This window comes from Phascolarctos cinereus, unplaced genomic scaffold (assembly GCF_003287225.1).
Source record: "Phascolarctos cinereus isolate Bilbo 61053 unplaced genomic scaffold, phaCin_HiC Scaffold_4;HRSCAF=312, whole genome shotgun sequence".
NCBI classification, from domain to species: Eukaryota; Metazoa; Chordata; class Mammalia; order Diprotodontia; family Phascolarctidae; genus Phascolarctos; species Phascolarctos cinereus.
In genome coordinates, this window is record NW_027555847.1 from 353,147,448 (window position 1) to 353,170,812 (window position 23,365).

The 23,365-nt window shown below is 40.6% G+C and overlaps 1 long non-coding RNA gene across 2 annotated transcripts in view; it reads left to right on the forward strand.

Moving 5' to 3' along the window:
• The window catches only part of LOC110214925 (uncharacterized), a 111,494-nt gene that overhangs the window by 16,218 nt on the left and 71,911 nt on the right, over positions 1-23,365 (forward strand). For both annotated transcript variants that reach the window (XR_013486154.1, XR_002326391.2), the window contains one exon: positions 4,056-7,276. This is a non-coding gene — a long non-coding RNA (uncharacterized LOC110214925). The remainder of the gene's footprint in view (positions 1-4,055; positions 7,277-23,365) is intronic.

Genomic DNA, 23,365 nt, shown 5'->3' on the forward strand with positions numbered 1-23,365 from the left:
TCTGTGTTAGGTATTGGGAATACAAATACAAAAAAAAAATCATCCCCAGCCCTCAAGGAGCTTACGTTCTATTGAATAAAATGAGAAGAGTGACTTTGTATTAATCTGTTCACAAAAGAACTCTTTCTGGAGAGGCCCAAGCCCCAACTTAGGGGAGAGTCACTATAGCTCTAGCCACTGTAACCTGTTCCCAACTGAATCTGTCCTGTTATTCAGATTCACTTGCATCATAGCTACTCCTGCTTGTTCCAAAACATCTTCAGTCGCTTGACAGTCAACAGAAAATTAATCAGCAAGTGGAAAGTTGGAGGAAGATTAATGTCTAAATGCATAGGTCATTAAAATAAAGGCAGATCCAGATGAGTGGCTGGGGTTTTCCCCCATCATTGACTTTATGAGCTGATTATTCCAGGACTAAAATCCTGTGGAACAAAGGATCCTTGGAAGAAATGGGACACTTTGTCCTTGGACGCCACCCTCTCTTTGGCTTGCCAGTCACCATTTAGAGGGCCCTTCCATATTTCCCTTTCAAAAACCCCCTTGAAAACCCAGTAATTCAATGAGATGGTATGTTGAAAACTTCCGGACTCATCCCAACCTACATCTCAGGCTTACATTGTTTCACTGAGTCTTTCCACGGGAAGCTCCAGGGGAAAAACAGCTCTGTTCCTTGTTTTGGACTGCTTTTATTTATTATTATAAGCCTGGGTGGAGGACTTACTTCCTTGCTTATGGCACAGCCAATGTAGAAATTCAAAAGAATAATGATATCAGGATGCACTAGGTGGCACACAACTCCTGGTATATTGGTGGGCAGCTTTCTTTGTTATCTTTAGTGAGTAAATTTGAACCCAAGTCCCAGAGTTTGAACACTAAGCATATGAAATACAGTCTAAAATCATTTGGTTAAATTTGAATAAAAAAATAAATTAATTGGACCCCCTTCTCCATAACTTTGGCTACTTCTGTTTGATTTCAAAAAATATCTTGCCACAAGGCAGAGCTAAGTAAGGTGTGAAGAAATTCTATCCACTATGCCTTGTGCTTGACTGTCATAGTCAGTCATGGCCAGATTGTGAGTTCTAGCCACATTAATTCCCAAACAATTCTCCCTCCTGAGGGTCTATAGGCAAATCCAAGCCGGGAGAGTCATTCACTCTTTTGAAAAGGGAATGGAATTTTTAGTCAGGAGTCTTGGGATGCAATATTGGCTTTTCCATTGGCTTTAAATAAGTCACTTAGCTGTCTAGGGCCTCCATTTTTCCATCTACAAGAAATATCAATCATAGCATCATAGATATAGAGCTTCAGAGGTCCTTTAGTCCAATATCTTCAATTCACAGAAAAGGAGACCAATGCCTAAAGATAGTTCATGACTTGATTCCTCAGGGAGATTATGGGAATTAATTTTTAAATTTTATCAACAAAAAGACATTATCACCATCAAGAAAAGTTTGTTAAAAATCAGGGTACTCTAATAGGCAGGTATAAATTTAATATCATAATTGTTCTATGTCAGGGCTACTTGAATAGATTGAGTACCATAGTGGATGTTAAAATATATATGTCTATGGTCTCTGTTTATGCTAATTAATTGAATAACAAATAACATTGTTATATATGTTTCCCATAAGAAGAGAAAGGTTATCTCATTTGCTATTTAGATCTATTTTCCCTTCTTTTGAAGATATGTGGAAATTGTTGTTGTTTAGTCCAGTCTGACTCTTCAGTAATCTCTGGCTTCATGACCACATGTAGGGTTTTCTTGGCAAAGATACTGGAGTGGCTCGTCATTTCATTCTCCAGTGGATTAAGGCAAACAGGTTAAGTGAGTTACCCAGGGTCACAGCTGGTGAATATGTGAGACCACATTTGAACTCAGGTCTTTCTGACTTCAAGCCCAGCAATCTATCCAGTGAGCCAACTAGCTGCCTTGAAAATTATAGCCCTTGGCAAATTTGAGTCAAATAAAATAGTAATAAGAGCTGGCATTTATATTGCGTGTGAAGGTTTACAAAGCTCTTTACAAATGTTATCCCATTTTATCTCTAATAAAAGCCCTGAAATAGGATTAACATGATTGCTATACTGTATAGGCTAATCAGCTAATATTATGCTTTAAAGGTCATTGGATTTGTAACTGGAAGAACTGGGTCAGAATTTTGGCTCAGAACCTTACTTCTCAGAAGCAGGTCCTGGGCATCTCCCATGTGGATTCCTTCATCTTAGGTGATTTAGATATTCATCAAAGTCCTGTTACACTCATTACTCTTCTTTATACTCACTGGGCACCAACTTGGCCTACTTGCCATCCCTGGTGCATGTGATTCTATCTCTGGTTTCCATATCTTTGCACAGACTGTTCCCTCATGTCTGGAATATAATCCTTCTTCACTTTCATCTCTTAGAATCCCTAGCTTCCTTCAAAGACTCTTCCTTACATCATGTCAGCCTTTCTTAATCCCCATGGCTGATAGGATCTTCTCACAACCCTCTTCCTTTGAAAAATACCCTTTGTGGAAAGCAGATGGTGCTAGCTAGCAAGTCAGGCTAAAGTGACAGTAATTTGGAGGAGGAGAAAATTCCCTCTTTACTGTCAATACAACTTTTTAAAAAAAAATTTATCTCCTTTCTCAGAGGTGTGTCCTTCCTTTCAAATTGAGTCTGTGAAAAATGGTGGCTAGTGTTCTGAAAAGGAAAACAAGCTTACCCTATGTTTGCTTACTTTGAAGCCCTCTACTTTTATCAACTTATAATTTATTTCTAGGAGGATTTGATTAATAAATTCATATGCCATTCATGTTTAGTCTAAAACCACTTTCTCACTTTGTCCAAATAGCTTCAAGCCCCCAGATCAGCCCCAACTGATCAAAGTTTTATCCTCCTAGAACAGGAGATCTTAGCATCTTTTTTTGTGTGTGTGTTGTGGATCCCTTTTACAGTAATTTGAACCCTATGGACCTCTTCTCAGAATCATGTTTTTAAAATAAAATAAAATACATAGGACAAAAGAAACCAATTAATTGAAATGGAACTCTCAAAATAATTTTTTAAAAAGTTCATGGACCTCAGGATAAGAACCCCTGCATCAAAATAATAAACACTCTATTCCTATCCTCTCTCTATTTTACGTCTTAAATAAAAATACACATATCTTAGCATTTTCATTGGCCAATGGCTTATAGCAAGTAAATACTCGATGGAAATAATAGATTAAGAGCAGACAATCTAGCACATCCAGCCAAATGTGAGGAGGAAAACCTGCTTTATTAGGAAGAAGAGGTCCCTGCATTGGTCTGTGTCTTGAGCCATCTCTCAGTGCCCCCAGAGCAAAGGATCTTAGGCATTATCATTTCCATGTCCACCGGACTGTGAAGGAGCAGTTCAGATTTTCTGATAGCCTCTCTGCCAGTGTATTTTACAGCTTTCCAGTATTCTCCCTTTTGAAAAAAGGATTGAGGGGCAAGATTGGCAGTCAAGGTCAATCTCTCTCCCCAAATCTCTCTCACAGGCAGGCTTCATTCATACTTTGCATACATTTTGCATCTATTTACATGAGCATCTGTTTTTTCCCATAATGCAGTGCATGCTCTCTGAAGGCTTCATTTTTTTCTGTGTATCCCAAGCACCTAACACAATGCCTGGCACATAGGAGAGGTTTTTTAAAATGCTTGTTAAGTAATTGATCTCCAAGATCCTGTGATCCTTTTCTATGTAGGGAGAAGGTGAACATAATGGTATATGAATCTAAATCTGATCCATGTAAAAATGAGGTTCTAATGAATTTTAAGCTCCTGTTACCTTAAACTATCTCCTTTTATAGTAAAACGGTCTGCTGAATACTTTAGGGGTCCTTTTTAAAAAATAACAGCAGTCCTTGAATTAACTTTGCATTTGGGGAATGGTTTTCAACTTGCTGGTATTGACTGAAAAATGGCTCCTGTCTTTCCACTGGGGTTATAGACCAGCTTTTGATAGTAATGAAATCTGGGTGCCTTTGGCTCTTCCCTTTCCCACAAAATTCACTAAATCCTGTCCATTTTTCCTTTATACAGCTTCTTGCTTCCTGGATGAAGTGAAGTACAGTGGAAGGAATCCTTAATAAGAAGTCAAGGTTGTCTGTATTCTACTTCAAGCCTCAGAAGAGTCAGTAAACCCCTTTGTGTCTCAGTTTCCCCATGTGCAAAATGTGATATTATTATTGGCTCTGCTCATAGGATCCTTGTGAGGATCCCTGGAGACAGTAGGCATGAAAGTGCCTTGAAAAGCACAAAACAGGGCAGCTAGGTGGTGCAGTGGATAGAGCACCAGCCCTAGAATCAGGAGGACCTGAGTTCACATCTGCCCTCAGACACATAACACTTACTAGGTGTGTGACTCTGGGCAAGTCACTTAACCCCAATTGCCTCACACAAAAAAAGAAAAAAGAAAAGCACAAAACAGGTTATAAATGAATAAGGCACTGCAACGGTAATACAAAAAGGAAAGCTTTGTGTTACTTTTGAAGAAGAAAAAATATTGGTCCTGTAGCCCCCATGAGCCAAATCTTCTTGAAGGTCAGAGGAAATAGAGAAGAGGGAGGCAGCAACTCTTAACAGTTGTGGGATTCTTTTTCCTTTTGGAGTTTCACAGAGGATGAGTGCAGAAGAGCAGGAAACAAATGACCCAGAGGAGAAGGGACCGCCCTTCACCTGCTGCTGGATGTATGGAGTTTACTCCCACACTGAGAAAGAAGTTGGCTTCTTCTGCAGCTTCCACTCCCACTCCCTGAAAACTTCTTAGATGCTGTCAGTAAGCACTGAAAAGTCCGGGAGGTCAGGAACCTTGCTTTATTTATCTCCACATCTCTCTTGATGCCTAGCCCAGAGCATTGCACATAATAAATATTCAGTAAATGAATTGATTTGAGCTGAACTGCACTGAATAAGTAAGAGAAGACTGAGGTGGGAGAGGTAGAAGGGGGATTTTGGCTGTCTTCGATTATTTGATATTCTACCAAGAAAAATAGGGATTAGACTTGTTCTGCTTGGCCCCAGACAATAGAACTAGGAAGGGCGGACAGGCTCCGTTGAAGGAACCTCTTCCTAAAGAAAGTAGAATGGATAGCTTTGGGAGGCAGAGGGTCTCTCCTCACTGGATGTCTCCAAGCAGAGGTCATCAACCAGATGACCTTTTGCTGGGTATACTGTAGAGGGTTTGGCCTAGATGGCCTCTGAGATCCCTGACAACACTGTGATTCTATCATTCTGTGAGTGTAAGCTTCTGGTTGTGCCATTTTTCTACTATTGCAATTTATTTGTGTTACTTATGGCTTGTTTTCTACTTCCTAAGACCTGGGACAGTGATCTGCATATCTGTATTTTTGTAGCTTCTTGTTTCTTATATCATGAGGGTTGGTAGGGGTATACTATTGAATTTATATTTTATATGGAGTTTAGTCACCTAAGTGTGGGGCTTAGTATCTCTGACAACATAGGGGCAGCTAGGTGGTGCAGTGGCTGGAGTTCAGGATCTGGAGTAAGGAAGACCTGAGTTCAAATTTGCCTCAGATACTTATTAGCTATTTGACTCTGGGTAATAAATGGGGATAATAATAGCACCTACCTCCTAGTTGTTGTGAGGATCAAATGAAAAGAAAATTATAAAGGGCTTAGTAACATGCCTGGCACACAGTAAATGCTACATAAATGTTAACTACTATTAACATTGACTATGGTTTCCTATTATAATAATTATAAGGATTTAGAGTTGGAAGCGATCTTAGAGATCATTTAATCCAATCCCTTCAATTATAAGCACTTTGAGGCTTGCAAAGTGTTTTATTCAGAATTTCCAGGTAATTTACTTCAAGGCCCTAATTAATATCCTCATTTTACACTAAGGAAGGTGAAGTTCAGTAAGGTGATAGAACTTCCCCAGATCCCCATGACTAGTAGGTATTTGTGAATTTGAAATTGGGTCAAGTCCAGAACTACACTGCAGTGGGAAAAGCATTAACTTGGAAGTCCAGTGACCTGGGCTTGAATCCTGCATTCTGCTACCTTGAACAAGTGACTTTACCTCCACAGACCCTGGTTCCCTCATGTGCAAAATGAGAGTGTTGAATGAGATCTTAACCTGAGGAGCAGAAAGGAGGAGCCTGTGGATAGATTTCAGGTATCCATAAAAATAATTACCTCTCTTTTTTCACCATAATTGATTCCCTTTGTAATCCTATGTCTTTATTATTGTCATTATTTAGTCATTTTTCAGTCATACCTGACCCTTTGTGATCCCATTTGGGGTTTTCTTAGCAAAGATACTGAAGTGGTTTGCCATTTCCTTGGTTTGCCATTTCCTTCTCCAGCTCATTTTATTGATGAGGAAACTGAGGCAAACAGGGTTAAGTGGCTTGCCCAGGGTCGTACAGCTAGGAAGTATCTGAGGCCAGATTTGAACTCAGGAAGAGGAGTCTTTCAGACTGCAGGCCCAGCACTCTACCCATTGAACCAACTAAACATAATTCCCTAGACTTTATCAGACTGCCAAAGTTGTTTGTGACATATACACAAAAGGGTTAAGAGCCCTGGACTGGTTGATCTCCAGCTCTAAATCTGTGCTTCCATGACCCTGTTCAGCACTGCAATGGTAATATAAAAAGGAAAGCTTTGTGTTACTTTTGAAGAAGAAAAAATGTTGGTCCTGTAGCCTCCATGAACCAAATCTTGAAGGTCAGAGGAAATGGAAAAGAGAGAGGCAGCAACTCATAACAGTTGTGGGATTCTTTTTTCTTTTGGAGTTTCACAGGGAATGGGTACAGAAGCGCAGGAAACAAATGACCCAGAGGAGAAGGGGCCACCTTTCAGCCTGCTGCTGGATGTATGGAGTTTACTCCCACATTGAGAAAGAAGTTGGCTGCTTCTTAGGCAGCTTCCAGCCTTCCTAAGGAAGGTCTCATGTTTACCTTTGCAAGGACAATTAAGTGGTAGGAATGTGTAATAAAGGGCTGGGCTGCCAAAACAAATAGCATTCTTAAAATGTAATGTAGAAATGGCCATTGTTGCTGCTGCTTCTGCAGACTTCGGAAACCACTCTTTAATGACTTAATCCCATTTCTCTGCAGACAGGCCTATCCTATAGCAGAGAAGAGACCATGTGGTCTGATGGTTAGAGAGAAAGTCTGGAAACCAGAATAAACCCAACTTTTTACAACATAGCTGAGCAACTGACTCACGCTGTAACCTGGGGTAAATCCTTTAACCTCTGGGGACTCTTGTCAAGCCAGCTGGAAAATTTGGTAAGATGTAGGATTGGATTGAAGACCATGTGTCAGATAGCTGGGCTGCTTTTCCACAGGGTAGAAGGTATAAGGGGAAGGGTCTGATGGGTAACCCAACCCATTCTGTTGGCCTTTTATAAAGATGAACCTTGAAAAACAACAAGTTGGTTGGAATTTCTAAGTGGAGGAAGAATCTTCTTTACTGGAATTTTGGGTGAATGTTTCTCTGCTGCATTGCTGGGCAGACCTCCTGAGTTGAAGAAGTGACAAGTGGCCTAATTTCCCTTTAAACCAGGGAGCTTGATTTGGCTCAAGAGCCCTTTGTCAGCGTTCGAGTTGGGACTACACTTATCATACGAATTCCCTATGTGGACAGAGGGAGAAGAGGTAGGCAGGGGAGAGATGGAGGGAAAGAAGGAAGAAGGGAAGGAGGGGCAGAGGGAGAAAGCAGCTGGAGGGAACTGTTGGAGTTGTCCAACTGGAACTGGCCACTTGGGTCCCCAGTGGAGACGACTACTACTACTCACAGATCGTGTTTGGCCTTCGTTCTTGAAGAAGATGATGATATTAGAAAGGTGATGCTCTGGCCAAATGGAAACCTCACAAGATATCTTGGGGTTTATGAACTTGATTTCTTTTTTTCTTTCCTTTTCTTTTTTTTTGCTTTTAGGCAATTGGGGTTAAGTGACTTGCCCAGGGTCACACAGCTAGTAAGTGTCAAGTGTTTGGTCTGAGGCCAGATTTGAACTCAGGTCCTCCTGACTTCAGGGCCAGTGCTCTATCCACTGTGGCCTAGCTGTGCCACTTGATTTCTTTTTTAAGGACCATGCCTTAAACTCAGTTCACTCTGGCTCTCATGTATTGGCCAATAATAGGTCCCAGCCTAAGCCTCACTTGATCATGGTTTGGGCTCTGATGGCTCAGAGTGAGTGTAAGTAGCAATTGTTTCTGTTTTAGCCAGAAACCCTGAAGGTCTTCCCCTCCCAGATTTATTTTACTTCTTTGTTTTTGTAGGGGGTAGGTAAAAAAAAAATTGACTATGCCTCATTTCCAATCAAACTGAGACCTGGGAAAGATCTTAGCTTAAAAAGGCCAAGGTCTCTCGATGCATCAAGGGCCATCTCTAGTCATCCTGATCTATATCTTGCCACTGGACCTAGATGGCTCTGGAGGAGAGAGTTATGCTGATGTCTTTGAACATCTCTGCCTCACTTAAATCCAATTCACTTGCATGTCATGACATCACCTTCCTGATGTCATGGTCCTCTTCAAGAAAGGACAAACGATGAACTAATGAACATTTGTAGTGCTTCTAAGGTCCTGGCTATGGAGTCCCTCCACAGAATTGCCAAGGCTTTTGAGTGGTCTCTAAAGATGTAATCACTATAGGATTTAAAGCAGGAAGAAACTTTTCAGGATCACCTAGTGCAGGCATTCAGACGTTCTTGACTTTTTTTTGTATCATGGATGCCTCCAGCAGTCTGGTGAAGTCTCTGAATCACTTCTCAGAATCATGTTTCTAAATGCTTAGAATAAAATGTTTAGTATTACAAAGGAAGTCACTCATATTGAAATATAGTTATCAAAATATAAAAAAGAAACCTAACAAGTTTACAGAACCCAGGGAGAGAACCTCTGATCTCATCCAACTTCCTCATTTTAAAGATGAGGAAACAGAGATACTGAGAGTTGAAGCGATTTGCTCAAGGTCACATAGGCAGAAAGCTGCAGGGCCAAGATGCCCAACCAGCTCCTGTTTTTATTTGCTTAAGAGAAAAAAAGAGACAGTTCTTCTAACTTGAAATACATTGCTCTCCACACTATTTCCCCAGCCCCAACCCCCAATGTGAGGGGGAAAATAATTCACTTGCTTTCTTCCCCTCTTTTCTCCTTTACACCATACTTCAAAAAATTATCTGCATTCTCCCCTATTCTTTCTTCCTTTGCTCAAGACCCTGTCAAAGAGTCACTCTTCTCTTTCCACCGCCCCTCTACCTGTGCTGTCTTGGAGCTTGACCCTTCACTCCTTACTCCTCTCTTGTCTTCAATATCTCCTGTTTGCTAGCTCCTACCCCATTGCATAACAATGTTCCCAGCTTTCTCTCATCCTTAAAAATAAACCCAGACATCCCCATAGGCTATAAGAGGAAAGCTTTTCAAGGAAGTCTACCCAGGGTGATGTAAGCACAGTGGTTTGATTACAACTAGTATGGTTAAAGGCAGAAGTCAGGGAATTTAAATTTTTTTAAGGCTAATTCTTTAATTATTTTCATTATTTTTTAAAATTGTATTTGATTCTGAACTAGTATTTCTGGAACATAGAATGGAAAAAAGATGATTGCATATGAAATGGCAAATCTATTATGCACAACTTTGCTTTTGTGTTTATATCCTCAACACTTAACCTAGTGTTTGACTCATTTATTTTTGTTGTGGTGTTGCTCAGGCATGTCTGACTTTTCATGACTCCATTTGGGGTTTTCTTGGCAAAGATACTGGAGTGGTTTGTAAATTCCTTCTCCAGCTTGTTTTATAGGTGAGGAAACTGAGGCAACCAGGGTTAAATGACTTTCCCAGGGTCACCTAGCTAGTGCGTGTCTGAGGCCAGATTTTGAACTCAGGAAGATGAGTCTTCCTGACTTCAGGCCTCCAGCACTCTATTCACGAAACCACCTAGCTGGCCTCTTATAGTCATGTTTGACCCTTAGTAGTACTTAATAAGTGCTGTTTCATTCATTCATTTGCTCATTTATAGAATGGAAGTTTTTTGTTTCAGGGAGAGACCTGGCAGTGGTGTGGTTCTGGCTTTCAGAAGGAAGAATTTTGGCACTTGTATGGAGAATCAATGTGGACAGTATGAAATATAGGTTATCATGCTAAGGGATGATCTGCAGTCTGCAAAAATCATAAATTACAGTCGAGTTGATTCTTTTAGTCCCCAAACACATTGTTGATATAAGTTTACTATCATTGTTGCTTTTAAATGCCTTTTTCATGTCCTCAGCCCTTAATGAGAGTAAGGAATTCTCAATTAAAGGAACAAAATTTGGTTGGAAGAAGTAGCAGCATAGGCTCTATCTACTGCTATAGATTTTCTACCAGCTGCTCTGCTCGGTTTCCGCTCCATGAACATCACATACCTGTGCCAACCATCACAACTCCAAGTGCCAGGTACCCCCCAGCATTGCCTCCCTGCCTCCCCAACCTTCCAGTTTCCTTTTGCGGATTGTCTTCTGCCATTCATTTGTAAGCTCCTTGAGGAAAAGGACTTTCTTTCCTTTTCTTATTTGTATCTCCAGGGCTTAGGACAGTGCCTGGCACATAGTAGGTGCTTAATTAATGTTTATTGACAATTGATCCAAATATAGGCCAACCAAGAATATAGATTGTAGCTGTTAAATGCAATGTCTTTAAAGGAACATATCTATCTACCTACCTATCTTCTATCTATGTGCATATCCTGACCAACTAGGATAAAGACTGGACCTGTGAGTTCTTTAGTAAGAAGGAAGGAACCCCTGGTGAGGAAACTCCCTCTACCAGTGTAGGCTGGCACCTTCTATCACAACTTAAAGCTTTAGTTGCCTAGAGCACTGAGATGTCCCGTGGGTTGCCCAAGGTCACTCAGTCAGTATGTGTCAGGACTTGAACCCACCCTACTTCACACACTGACAAATATTTATAGGAAATTATTCTATTTTAAAACTACTAAACTAGAACTAGAACTCAATCCCTGGTCTCCTGGCTGTTTGTTCAGTCCACTTTCTGCTGGATCACGTAGTAAGCAAGTCCTGCCTTATAGAAGTAGGTTTTCCCCACCCCACCTCTTTCCCGCCCCCCCCTCCCCATTCCCAGTTGGATTAACAGAAGCCCCTCAAAATCGTGTTTTGCTTCTGGTAACTAGGTGAATCAGTAGCCTACATATATTGTGAAACAATAAATGAAGAATTCAGTGAATTTTGCTCATTGTAAGCAGCTGTTCAGAATTTTGGATGAAGAAGAGACTGACGAAAACTTGTCTTATCACACAAGTATTTGCTCCTTCATGTTTCCCCATTGTTTCTGGCTTAGAACTTATTCCAGGGAAAGAGGCATTAGGACTGTGCCGATCATAGAGGGGACTATAGCTTTGACTGAGTGCAGCTCCAGAGGAAGTTGGAGAATCAGTAGCCAAAGTACATGGAGGATTTTTTTGGAGAACATGGACAGTCATTCTCCAAGCAGTCAGCTGCTCAGGCAGGTCAGGGGAAAGTGTGACAAGGGATTTTAGGGAATTTCTCTTTATACTAGGTGGGTGAGAGGGATTGGCAGACTCAGATGAAGACTTCTGTCCAGAACTAAGAAAAACCCAAGAATTCATTCTTCCTTTTTTCCTTCTTTCTCTCCTTCCTTCCTTCCTTCCTTCCTTCCTTCCTTCCTTCCTTCCTTCCATCCTTCCTCCCTCCTTCCATTCTTCCTCCCTCCTTTCCTCCCTCCCTCCCTCCCTCCCTCTTTTCCTTCCTTCCTTCCTTCCTTCCTTCCTTCCTTCCTTCCTTCCTTCCTTCCTTCCTTCCTTCCTTCCTTCCTCCCTCCCTTCTTCCCTCCCTCCCTCCCTCCCTCCCTTCCTCCCTCTTCTCTCTCTCTCTCTCTCTTTCTTTCTTTCTTTTGTATAATCATAGTTCAGGTAACTGTTGTTCTTGTTGTTTGGCAGCTTCTCTGTGAGGAAGAGGAAGTGTAGACCAGGAGGCTGTTAAGACCACACTCTAGGGATCTCTTCTATCTTTGTCTTAAGGCACCCATTCACATGAAAAATTGAGCTCTGGCTTTATGTTTCACCCTATGTGACCAGGTCATTGGGAAGAGGTTGAGGAAAAAAAATTCTAGCTGTGGTTTTGATATGTAACAATCTTTTTTTATTGAGAAATAATGATGCTAATTTGTAAGTGAAAGGCCACAAATTTTCGACCAATAAAAAAATGCTAACGGGCCTTTGAAGCTGGAAGATATGTTAACAGCATATTCTTCCTCTTTTAGAGAAGGAAACCAAGATTCAGAATGGTAGTGATTTCTTTGTCCAAGCACACATAGCAGGTTAGGAGTACAACCAGGACTAGATTTCAGGTCTTCTTTTATGTACTATATGTGCTTTTTTGTACTATATGTACTTTTTTCCTTGAATAAATATTTATTTTTATTTTTAAAATACATTTAAAAATTTATAAAATGTTTTCTTCTTTTTGCCTCACCCTACTTACTAGGAGCTGGCAGCTAGGTGGCACAGTGAACAGAGTGCCAGGCCTGGAGTCAGGAAGACTGTTCTTTTGGAATTCAAATCTGGCCTCAGACACTTACTAGCTGTGTGACCATGGGCAAGTCATTTAATCCTCTTGCCTCAGTTTCTTCATCTGTAATATGAGCTGGAGAAGGAAACTGAAAAACACTCTGGTATCTTTGCCAAGAAAACACAGAGAGTTGGACATGACTGAAACAACTAAATAATACTTACTAGGAAGGGAAGGAGGAAAAAAGGGAGAGAAGGAGGAAGGGAGGGAAGGGAAAGTAAAAAAGGAAGAAAGGAACAGAAGGAGGAGATGAGGAGGAAGGAAAGATGGGAGAGAAGGAAGGAATAGAAGGTGGAACTGAGGAAGAAGGAAGGGAAGGAGGAAAGGAGGCAGGGAGAGAGAAAGGGAGGGAGGTAAGAACAAAGGAATGGAGGGAGGAAGTAAGGGAGGAAAAGGAAGAGAGGGAAGGAAAAAAGCAAAGAAGGAGAGGAAGTGAAGGAGGAAGGAAGGATGGAAAGAAGGAAAAAGAAAGGAAGGAAGGAAAGAAGGAAAGACCTTCATATGTAAGCAAATTTCCACATTGGCCATTTCCAAAAATGCATTTCATATTTTGTGTATTGGTACATCATCCACCTGTCATGAGGTAGACAGCCCTCTAGAATCTATTGATAATTAAGTTGATCAGAGTCCTTAATTCTATTAGAATTGTTTGCTTTCATAATGTTCCAGCACATCCCTCGCAATGCCTCTCACTAGTGTGGTTCAGGGTTCACTTGTTATGAAATGACTCAAGATTGTCATCGCAAGGTTCCACACGGAGACAAAAGTTCAGTTTTCTATTTCTGTAAATGTAGAATGCATATTCTTCAGTGTTATTAAACTCTTGGTTGTTGGAATGAACTTACTGGACACAGAACTTAACTAGGAGTCAAGAAGCCTTGGATCTGAGACCCAGCTAGGCCACACAAGGTGTATGATCTTGGCCCAATTACTTCACCTCTCTAGGTCTCAGTTTACTCACCTGTAAAATATGGGGTTTGACTATATGGCCTTTAAAGCTCCTTACAGTTACAATAGTGCATGAGCATAAGAAAGAGTCTGTGATCTGTAATCACTTTGTGCTCTGGTTCAGAATTGCCCCTTGATTCCACTTACCTGTAACTCTGTGACACATTTCCTTGGCTATATGTATCATCCGTCTTCTTTAGAGAGATTTGTGTCCCAACACTGAGCATCATACCTGGCACATAATAATTGCTATCAATGATTTTTCATTTATTTATCAATAAATAAATGACATTTACACAACATAATGCTTTTCATATTCGATTCTCATTACAACCTGCGAGGTAAGTACTAGCAATATTATTATCATCCCCATTTCAGGGATGAGGAAATTAAGGCTCAAAGAGTAATTTGTCCATGGTCCCATGCTGTTGAATTGCTTCAGTCATGTCCAACTCTTCATGATCCCATTTGGAATTTTCTTGGCAAAGATACTGGAATGGTTTGCCATTTCCTTCTCCAGCTCATTTTACAAATGAGGAAACTGAGGCAAACAGGGTTAAGTGACTTACCAAGGGTCACACAACTATAGTAAGTGTCTCAGGCTGGATTTGAACTCGTGAGGATGAGTCATCCTGATTCTAAGCTCAGTGCTCTAGTTACTAGACCACCTAGCCGGTCCCATAGCTGTCATATCATGATAGACAGGCAGAACCCATGTATCCTTCATGCCTAGGCCAGTGATCTTTCCTATACCATGCTGCTTGCTTGTGGAAATGGTCCTGAAGTTATAACAAATAAATTCTAGTTATTAAAAATGAGAAGTATAGTAAAGAAAAGGTCAGCCTGAAGGGTTGCTTCAGGTCTGACTCAGGTCTCCTAGAGTTATTACAGTTTGGTGTGTAAAAAGAAGGAAACAAGCATTTATTAAGCACCTACTAAATGCCAAGTACTGTGCTAAGTACTTTATTATCTCACTTGACCCTCATAACGTCCTGGCAGGTAGATATTATTATTATCATAATTGGGTCCATGTTGCAGTTGAGGAAGCTGAGGCAAACAGAGGCCAGGATCACAGAACTAGTAGTAAGTGTCTGAGGCAGGATTTGCACTCAGGTCTTCTTGATTCCAGGCCCAGCACTCTATCTGCTGTGTCAACTAGCTGTGTTAGTGAATGTAAGCTCCTTGAGGGCAGGAGCTATATCAATTTTGTCTTTGTATTCCTAGCACTTGGCATAGTTCCTGGCATGTAGTAGGTACAGGATAAAAACTTATTTTTGACTAATTGATTATGTCACTGACCTGGTTGGGTTATGATAGTCCTTATGGTTCCATGCCAAAACTCAATTTTATCTTTTCACCTAGGGGTGATGAGGCTCTGGAGATTTGATTCATGCTAAACCACTCTCACAGAAGATGGATTTCATAGCCACAATTCCAATTTATTAATTTACAATGAAAACTATAACTGCCAAATGGACCAGATATTCACTTTGGCTAGCCTGTGCATTCTCCACTCCTTAGGGAAACCCCTTTAAGAAACTAAATGAAAATCAGAAGTTTACATGTTAAGTACGGAAACAGAGGAAAGGTTGTCAAATGGTCTTAAGAAATATTTTCTTCTAGATTTGACAGCCTACTGAGCTACTCTTCTCTACTGCTCTATTGACCAGATATCCATGTTTTCTGGCTGGTGCTGGGGAAACTGAGGCAAAGTTTTATTCTCAAGCTCTCTATTTTTTCCAGTCTCCTGCCCTTCTCATTGCAGAATTACAAAATCTCTGAGTTATATGGGACCCTGGCGGTCATTGATCCAAATGGTATTTAATAGAGGAATCCTTGGGCAGCATCCCTGACCAATGGAGTTCTGGGATGGACCTGATTTAGGCCAGACCCCTGACAGTTTATCTTCAATATCAGAATGAAATGAGACACTTGCATGTCATTCAACATTAACAAAAGGATATCTGCTTAGCTATAGCAGAAGGATATTCCACAAAGATATGTACTTTAGATACTCCAAGTAGATTCTACTGAGCAAAGCTCCTTTGACTGGGTTGTGCATCAATAGTCTACCACCAAGAACCAAGAAATTCAAATGTGCTTTACTCAGTGGTATGCTGGTAAATGTTTAACAACTAGCTCTCAGAAAATAAAAAAAAACCATACTTTCAAGTTTAATTTGCATTATTAATACTTTTTCCATCACTGTATTGAGACAATCAACAAAACAAAAAATTAAGCCCTGATTTGTAGCATTTATTGATTTCTGAGGTGTAAAGGCCCACAGTGGGAACTTGACAACTGGCTCTTCCAAATTGGCTCTGGCACGTTCTTGCCCCCACAGACTTCTAAGGCTTCATAAATTCTCTGATATTCTCCAATGTATCTGACCAGGTCAGAGAACACCTAGAACTACTTGTGGCTGTTTTCTATTCAAGAGAACAAGAAGTAATGCATGACCTTTAGTCTCTTGAACTAAGTCTAGTGATGGTTTCAATGGCTTTTAAAGAAAAATAGGCCTAACTTTCATGCGGGCAGGGGTCTGGATACTGCTTCCATCACAAATGGTCTTCCAGTCTTTGCTTACAGATATAAAGGCAGAGGAAACCAACTTGTTACATTGCCTTTTTTCATTTAAACAGCTCTAACCAATTTGTATTTTTTTTGGTGGTGGAGGGGCAGAAAAATTCCTATAGCCGTATTATCAGAAGTTCCAAGAGAACAGGGGTATGAACCCACTAATCAGGAAATGTACCCAGTTAATAAGGGATCACTGACCAAGATGCTGACAGCTGATCAGTCTTGCAATGAAATTCCCAACCTTGGCTTTTTAATAGCGTTGAGGTCTAACCAAGTAAGCTAACTGATCACTTCCAGCAACACCTAAATGATCATCCTTTCTTTATGTTTCTGAGAAGATGCCCTGGGAAAAGGGCATTCCACTTTTGTTATATCAGTAGACAAACTGGAGAACATCCAAAGAAGAGCAATAAAGATGATTAAAGAAATGGAAGGAATGATATATGAAGAAAGATTAAAGGAGTTAATATATATTATATAATCTGCCTTTGTGACAGTAAAGTGCAGTTCCAGTAACAGAGTCTGGACATTCAATTTGTCTTTGGGGAAACCAAACTGAACCCAAGACCTGGCAAAAGGATGCAACTTGGAAACTCTTGACTTGAGACTAAGTCCACTCTTAAAGATGCTTCTCCTGAAAGGAACCTGGAAACTCTAATATCCTCCACAAACCTCCAAGAGCTTCACTAACCTCCAACACTCTTTAGTGGATCTTTGCTTTCTTCATCCAAGGGAACAGATCTGGGAAGGGAGATCTCACTATCCAGGAATGTGACAGGTCGAGGACTATGCATTGCATGGGGAACAGGAGGGGGGCTGCCCTGTGCTGTGCAATTTGTCAACTGCACAATTTTCAGCAGTGAGGATTGTATTGTCAGTCATTGTTGACTGACAAGCATTTAATTAGTGCTCACTATGTACCAGGCACTCTGCTAAGTACTGGAGATGTAATCAAAGGCCAAAATATGGTCCCTGCTCTCATGGAGCTCATGTTCTTATTTTTTTTAAATAATTCATTCATTTATTTTTGGTTTTCAACATTCACTTCCATAAGATTTTGAATTTGAATTTTTCTCCCCATCTCTCCCCTCTCCTCACCCCAAGTGGCATGCAATTTGATATAGGCTCTACTTATACATTCATCTTGAACCTATTTTCACATTAGTCTTGTTGTGAAGAAGAATTAGAACCAATGGGAGAAACCATGAGAAAAAAGAAACAAAAAAAGGGAAAAAAAAGAGAGAAAGCAAATAATATGTTTTGATCTGCATTCAGACTCCATAGTTCTTTTTCTGGATGTGGACAGCAATTTCTGTCATGAGTCCTTTGAAACTGTCTTGGATCCTTGCATTACTAAGAAGAAATGAGTTTATCAAAGTTAGTCATCACACATTGTGGCTGTCACTGTGTACAGTGTTCTCCTGGTTCTGTTCACTTCACTCAGCATCAGTCCATACAAGTCTTTCCAGGTTTTCCAAAGTCTGCCTGCTAATCATCTCCTATAGCACAATAGTTTTCCCTAATAATTTCTTGAAATATGATGTCGAGGATCTTTTTTTGATCTTGGTTTTCAGATAATCCAATAATTTTAAAATTATCTCTCATTGATATGTTTTCCAGGTCAGTTGTTTTTCCAATGAGATAGCTAATATTTTCTCCTATTTTTTCCATTCTTTTGATTTTATTTTATTGTTTCTTGATGTCTCATCGAGTCATTAGCTTCCAAGTGCTGAAGTCTAATTTTTTAAATTTTATTAATTAATTTTTAATTTTCAATGTTTACTTCCATAAGCTTTTGAGTTTTAAAATTTCTCCCCTTCCCTCCCCACCTCCCTCCTCAAGGCAGTGTACAATCTGATATAGGCTCTATATATACATTCCTACTAAACATATTTTCACATTAGTCGTGTTGTGAAGAAGAATTAGAACCAATAGGAGGAACCACAAGAAAGAAGAAACAAAACAAAGCACAAGAAAAAAAAGAGTGAATAGTATGCTTCAATCTGCATTCAAACTCCATGGTTCTTTCTCTGGATGTGGATAGCATCTTTCATCATGAGACCTTTGGAGATGTCTTAGATCCTTGCATTGCTGAGAAGAGCTAAGTCTATCAAAGTTAGTCGTTGTACAACATGGCTGTTACTGTGTACAACGTTCTCTTGGTTCTGCTCACTTCACTTAGCATCAGTTCATATAAGTCTTTCCAGGTTTTTCTGAAATTTGCCTTCTCATCATTTCTTATAGCACAATAGTATTCCGTTACATTCATGTACCACAACTTGTTCAGTCATCCCCAATTGATGGGCATCCTCTCAATTTCCAATTTTTTGTCACCACAAGAAGAGCTGCCATAAATGTTTTTGTACATGTGGGTCCTTTTCCCATTTCTATGATCCAAATTGTTCTCCAGAATGGTTGGCTCAGTTCACAACTCCACCAACAATGCATTAGTGTTCCAATTTTCCCACATCTCCAACATTTATCATTTTCCTGTTTTGTCGTGTTAGCCAATCTGATATGTATGATGTGGTACCTTAAAGTTGTTTTGATTTGCATTTCTCTAATCAATAGTGACTTAGAGCATTTCTTCATATGCCTATAGATACTTTTAATTTCTTCATCTGAAAACTGCCTGTTCATATCCTTTGACCATTTATCAATTGGGGAATGACTTGTATTCTTATAAATTTGACTCGGTTCTCCATACATTGTAGGAATGAGAACTGTATCAGAGACACTGGTTGTAAAAATTCTTTCCCAGTTTTCTGCTTCCCTCCTAATCTTGGTTACTTTGGCTTTGTGCAAAAACTTTTCAATTTAACATAATCAAAATTATTCATTTTGGAGGTCATACTCTAATAGAGGAGATGGCATGCAGACAACTATGTACGTAGATATAAAGTAAATGGAAAGCATTTTCAGAAGGAAGGAAGTAACAGGAGGGTGAATGGGAACTGTGGATATGAAATACCATTTAAGAATCACCCCAAATCCCACTGTGAAGGGGAATAATTCAGAACTCAGGATCCTGGGCACCTTCTTGCCTTGCTTGTGGTGAGCTCATCAAAAATGGTGGGCATTCCTTCTTACCCATCCCCGCCTCTACCTCTCCTCCCCCATTCTTCACTTCAACAGTGGAGGAAAGGAAAGGAAACAAGCATTTATTAAGAACTTGGTATTTGCCAAGCACTGTAGTAAGTGCTTTACAAATTTTGCCTAATTTTGTCCTCTCAGCAACCCTGGGAGTTAGGTACTATTATTACCTTCTTTTTATAGTTGAGGAAACTGAGGCAAAAAAGGTGAAGGGACTTGCCCAGGATCACACAGCTGGCTATGATCATAGATCTGAAGCTGGAAAGGGAAGGGGACCTCAGGGCTCATCTAGTCTAACACCTTCATTTGATGGGAAGCTGAGGCCTGGAGACATGAAATGGCTTTCCCCAGGTCATAAAGATAGTAAGTAGCAGAGTTAGGATTCAAACTCAAGTCGTTTGATTCTAAAAGCCAACATGATATTTAATCCCCTACATTGTCTCACAGAGCCACAGGCTCTATCTACAGCATGAGCATATTCCCAGTTTCTCTCTTTCCTCTTGTCAGGCACAATGTTTGCCAGACACTGAGGAAATATGTAAGTTATTTTGTGTATTCCCACTCTTGGTTTTTTTGTTTTCTTCACCATGTGGCACTGTAAAAAGACCCCCCTGGTGGAAAGGCAAGACCTGGAAAGAAGCAGAATGCTTTCTCTGAAATCACTGGGGGAGGGAAGGGAGGCCCTGGGCTCAACATGCCAAACTCCTGAGTCACTACCTACCCCTACCTACCCCACCCTTATCAGGGAGGGAAGGAAGGAAGGAAGGAAGGAAGGAAGGAAGGAAGAAGGAAGGAAGGAAGGAAGGAAGGAAGGAAGGAAGGAAGGAAGGAAGAGAAAGAAGAAAGAAGGAAGGAAGGAAGGAAGGAAGGAAGGAAGGAAGGAAGGAAGGAAGGAAGGAAGGAAGAGAAAGAAAGAAGGAAGGAAGGAAGGAAGGGAAGGAAGGAAGGAAAGAGGGAGGGAGGGAAGGAAGGAGGGAAATAAGGAAGAAAGGAAAAAGAGAAGAGAAGGAAATAGGGAAAGAGGGAAGGAAGGAAAGAAGGAATGAGGGAGAGAAGAAAAGAAGGGACAGAGAAAAGAAGGAAAGAAGAAATGCAAGAAGGAGTTTAGGAAGGAAAGGAAGAAGGAAAGAAAGATTTATTAAGTGCCTACTAATGTGTCAGGTGCTGTGCTAAGTGCTTTACAATTATTACCTCATTTGTTGTTCACAGCAATCCTGGGAGGTAGGTTCTATTTTTATTGCCATTTTATAGTTAAGTAAACTCAGTCAAACAGAAATAAGTGACTTGTCCCGGGTCACACAGTTAGTGAGTGTCTGAGGTTGGATTTGAACATCAAATCTTCCTGACTCCAGGTCCAGTGCTCTAGGAAATCATCTCCATAATCTAGGTCATCTTTCGGTCTTTAACAATGCAGGCTGTGAAAAAAAAATACTTTGAAAATGAAAGAGGAAAACTTTTCTATTCACAACTTCAACTAAATGACCTTGAATGAAGGGCAAGAGCAATCGTGCTGGGTGGAGTACCAACCATCACTTAAGCAAGACCCCTATTTCTGTACTCCCCTCAAGAGGATTGCTCCCCCAGGCAGAGTATGAGCATTTTCCCATTCCTGTCCCCTTGACATGAATCATTGCTGACTTCCTAGGAAAGATAGCTCCATCGCTAAATAATGGTTTCCATAATGAAAATGTGGATGATTTATTTATCTTCCTAAGGTTCTCCAAACAGGAGAAACTTAATTGGACTTGCCTAAACATTGTCTGTCACCCATGCCCCTTTAGACTGTAGTCACTCTGTGTTAAGGACATAACTAAAATTAATGACATAGTAAAGATGCCTAAACTTTGGTCCCTGGTAGTTGTGTGGAGGGGGGGAAAGTGAAAAATTGCAGGGCAGATTTACTGTTTGGACAGCCATAAGTTTTAGTCACCAAGAGTCTTTTGCTTCCTCCTTGGCTTTAGAACATTTAATCAATATTCACAGGATTGGCTCAGAGCTTTTTTTTTTTCTCCCTTCCTCCTGTAGCTGGGGACTCAAGCTGGGGAGAACCAACATATAAAATCCTCAGTGGGAAAAAAAAGAAAAGAAAAATTCTGGGAACCCAGGTATAGTAGAAATCATTGGAATAATTCTAGTATGAGGTGGGGAAGGGTGGGTGGGGAGCATAAAGAGGACAACTAGACTTACTATGCTCTGGTGAGAAAGGGTTTCTGTTGTAATAATATTGGTGTGAGGGAGGGAGGAAGGATCCATACCTATAATTTATTAGTATGAGGGACTTCCTATTTTCCCTTGTGCAGATTCAAGACACATATTAATATATTTTAATATGTATGTGTTGTTTCCCCCTGTAGAATGTAAGCTTCTTGAGGACAGAAACTATTTCACTCCTGTCTTTGTTTCTCCAGCACCTAACCCACTGTCTGCCACATAACAGGCATTCTGGATTAATTGATTGATGTCCACCTTAGAGTCTCAGTGAGTTGCCTGGAGCACTGAGAAGTAACTTGGCCAAAGGAACACAACTAGTATGTGGCAGTTATAATTTGAATGTGAGCCTTTCTACTATCCTCTATCTACTCTATTGATAATGATGAAGATGATGCTGATTTGGAGAACAATGCCAGTAATGTCAGTAATAATCACTGGCACTTATGTAGTGCTTTCAGATTTGCATAGCTCTTTACATACTTTATCTAGGGGCCATAAATCTCTGTGATTCACTCTGATCCTCAATCTCCCTGAATCTTTGGCATAGTGAGTGCTTTGTCACAGAAATTTACTGTCATCTCAGTGGCAGTGGGTTGGAGTCAAGGCTGGATCATAAAGCCCAGTACTATATCCTCAAGCTGCTGCATTTTGGCTCTCCAAGAAGCTGTCAAAAATCCTTGATTTCAGAGGGTTGTGAAAAAGAGGAGCAGGTAGGACATTCCTCCTTTAAAAGTGGAATTTCCCCCGTTATGCCTTCTTCCCTTCCTTCCACAGAAGTTTATGTCTGTGATTTTTCTTCATGGCTCTTTGAGTCTCAGATACGGTGAAAGTTCAGTCCTTCAGATGTCCCTCTTGAGAAGCCATCAGTAGCCACCATCTCCTTAACCTCAACCTTAACCAACTATGGCTTTAGTGCAGTGAGAAGAACACTGGGCAAAGGGCCAGGATTCTAGGTCTGGGTTTGGACTGAACTAGATTTAATCAAGTAACTAGACTTAGTCAAATCAGCCACTTGACCCTCTGAGTCTTGCTTTTTTCATCTATAAAGGAACAATATGTGGGCCATCTCACTGTGTTGTTATAAGGATCAAAGGACAAAATTGATGTCACAATTAATGCAGTTTGAAGTGACTTTTGTCCCAGGGCACTGGGAGGTGGGATGGAAATGCTTTCTCCCTATAATAACTGCCATCCCTGGCACCACCTCATGGTCCTCCATTTGCTTGCACTGCCATGGACAAGCAATCCTGCCCCCTTCACCCATCTCATCATCATGGCCCTCTTCTGCCAGGCCTATCCTCTCCCAACCCACTCAGAGATGGGGCCCCTATTTCTAAGAAGCTGAGGTGCCTCTGCTCCCAGTGGGCCTGTCCCTGTGGTTGGACTGTCCCTTGCACCGCAGCCACCACCTCCATCCCATGGTCAAATGTGCCTCAAAGCACAGTGATTCCTGTTATAGCTCAGATAGATACAAAAGACTTCAGAATGGAAAGCGGAGCTAAAATGTGATGCTTAAGACCTGGGTTTACTTCTGCTATAGGCCTACTATATGATTTTGGGAAAATCATTGAACTCTTTGTCAAAACTCCACCCTTCCCCTCCATGGCTCTAAGGGAGATCTAGATAAATGAGATGCCTCTTATTTTTACTACATATTGCTTTCTTCAGAAGAAAGAGACTTTCTAAATTCCAGGTATGTGGATTGGCACACATTTGTGCTCCTCAAGATGACATCGCTGATTATCACATGGCTAGCAGGCCATTATTTATATAATCGCCACTAGGTACCAGACGCTGTGCTAAGTACTTTATAGACATTATCTCATTGGAGATTCACAAGATCCCTGGGAGGTAGGTGCTATTAGTATCCTCATTGTTTACATCTGAGGAAACTAAGGCAAACAGAGATTAAGTGACTTGCCCAAGGTCACATAGCTAGTAAATATCTGAGGCT